Here is a 2,089-nt window from a genome sequence, read left to right on the forward strand (position 1 = left end):
TGCAGCTCACCTCCTTATTCCCTGCCCCTCTCCCTGGAGCCCCTGCCCAGGGAGCAAGAGCCTGGGCATTTGTCAGGACCTCAGTTTGCTCGCCTGTAAAATGAACCACAACTTCTTCTTCATGGGGTGGGGGAGACAAGGTAAAGGAGACAAGACTGTCCAGGCAAGGGCTTGGCCACTGGAAACACCGCACCTGGGCAGAGAGCAGGCCTCTGGCCTTTCCACAGCCTCCCCCTTTCCCTGGGGCCCTGCGATGTTCCATCTGATCAGCAAATGGGGGACCATTTCTCCTGCATGTGTTTCATGAAACCAACCCCATGAGATGCTCTGGGAAAAAAAGCCTACAACAACAAAATGGAGAACATTGCATAATATTCCTTGCTTGAAGAGTAAGTCGGTTTTAATTTTTTTTTTCTTCAGGAAGCATTTTATTGTTGCTCCATGTCTGGGAATTTTCATGATAGAAAATCGACACTTAGACGCTCTCCCGTGTAGCCCTGCTCAGCTTCTGAATCTTGGTTTTTGCAGACATATCAACACATTTCTCTCCAATACGGACAATCAAGCCACCCATGATTGCCGGATCAGTCTTAACCTCCAATTTCAGTACTTGGCCTTGACTTAGGAAGCTCTTCAGGAGGGTCTTTAACTCAAAGAGAACAGCTTCAGGTAAAGGAGACGTGGTGGTCACTGTGTAAGGTGCTTCTCCACGATGCCCACTCATGATGGTCAATAAGGCAGAGATGATGCCATGGGTATTGTCTAGGTGACCGTTCTCAGCAAGCAAGCTGCTCAGGTTAGCCGTGACGGGGGAGAGCCTCTCTTTTGCCGTCATGTCATTGAGGCTTTTGATTTTGAGAGAATGCTTGATGTAGGGATTCAGGGTAGCAGCAGCCACTTTGGGTTCTTCAGGAGTTGTGCTACTCTCAACAACTCCTTTTCTACTTGTTCCAGTTTATTCTGTTTAGATGCAGCAGGATCAAGGGCAGTGGCATAGCGACCTTCAATGCCTCACAAGCTTGGTAAACGGTCTGAGCACAGATGAACTGAAGCATTGCACCTGCCCCGGGAGCCGGGACGCTGCTGGGGTGGCCATCTTCTCCAGTTTTCATTTTGTTGCTCCTGCTTCACCTACATTTATTTGACCAACAACACTTATAAACAACTGGGGTGTCAGGAGACGAAAGCCCTCTCTTCTCCTCAGAGCCTTAGCCTAGAGGTTGGTTAGTGGCACCCAGGGCAGGTCTAAGCTGGGAGGCTGGGTTTGTGAGCACAAGTCATTTCTCACCTGAATCCTATGCCACAGCCCTCTCCCTCCTACGTCGTCTTCTGAGCGTACTGACCCTTGAAAATAGGACTCCCTGGGGCTTTTGCTTTTGACACCTGGTGTCTTATCTTTTCCCTGGCAGAAGGGTGAGGACCTAAACTTGGAGCCACCCACATAAGCCGAGCCAGGACCCCCCTGCCCCACTCCGCTTTGTCTAACTCCAGGGGTCGATGCCATGATACAGCCCAACCCAGACCATGTTCACCCAGGCTGCTGAGGTTGGTGGCCTGCTTGTCTTTTTGGAATTCATCCTCATAGAAGCTGCTAGCTGGCATCCCCCTGGAAATAGGTGTGACTCTTTCATTGGAATTTTCTGCTGCTGTTTCTGGGGAAGGCTGGACGTGCAGACAATTACTGCCCCCGGGAGGGTCCTCTGCCAGTGTCTGATTGGATGTGCCAGTTTCCCGTGGCTGCTGTAACAAAACACCACGGACTTGATGGTTTGGTTTTGGCGCTGGGGATCAGTGAAGCAGAGATCTCGGTGGGGTGTGAAGATCAGCATATCGCATTTCTCTGTTGTCATCCTCGACTTTTATCAGAAAAGAGACTTGACCTCCAGGTATTGGGGAAAGAGAGAACTCAGCTAAGCCAAGTACCATGCAAGCAATATTAAACAAACAGCTGCTTAGGAGAAAGGAATATCACAGGGTAGAAGGGCCCAGAAGGAGCCTGGGCCAGTTGGGAAGAATGACTCTCTACCAGCTACAGAGAATGGCCCCATCCAATGGTGTTTGGGTAAAGGCTTAACAGCTGGCTTTCTGG

General features: G+C 50.3%; 1 pseudogene across 1 annotated transcript; it reads right to left on the bottom strand.

Moving 5' to 3' along the window:
- Positions 1-414: 414 nt before the first annotated feature.
- LOC306651807 (ATP synthase subunit O, mitochondrial-like) lies at positions 415-1,096 on the bottom strand (annotated as a pseudogene). The gene has a single exon. The product of its transcript is annotated as an ATP synthase subunit O, mitochondrial-like (transcript).
- Positions 1,097-2,089: the final 993 nt, after the last annotated feature.

This window comes from Sciurus vulgaris (assembly GCF_902686455.1).
Source record: "Sciurus vulgaris genome assembly, chromosome: 2".
In the NCBI taxonomy this organism is placed as follows: Eukaryota; Metazoa; Chordata; class Mammalia; order Rodentia; family Sciuridae; genus Sciurus; species Sciurus vulgaris.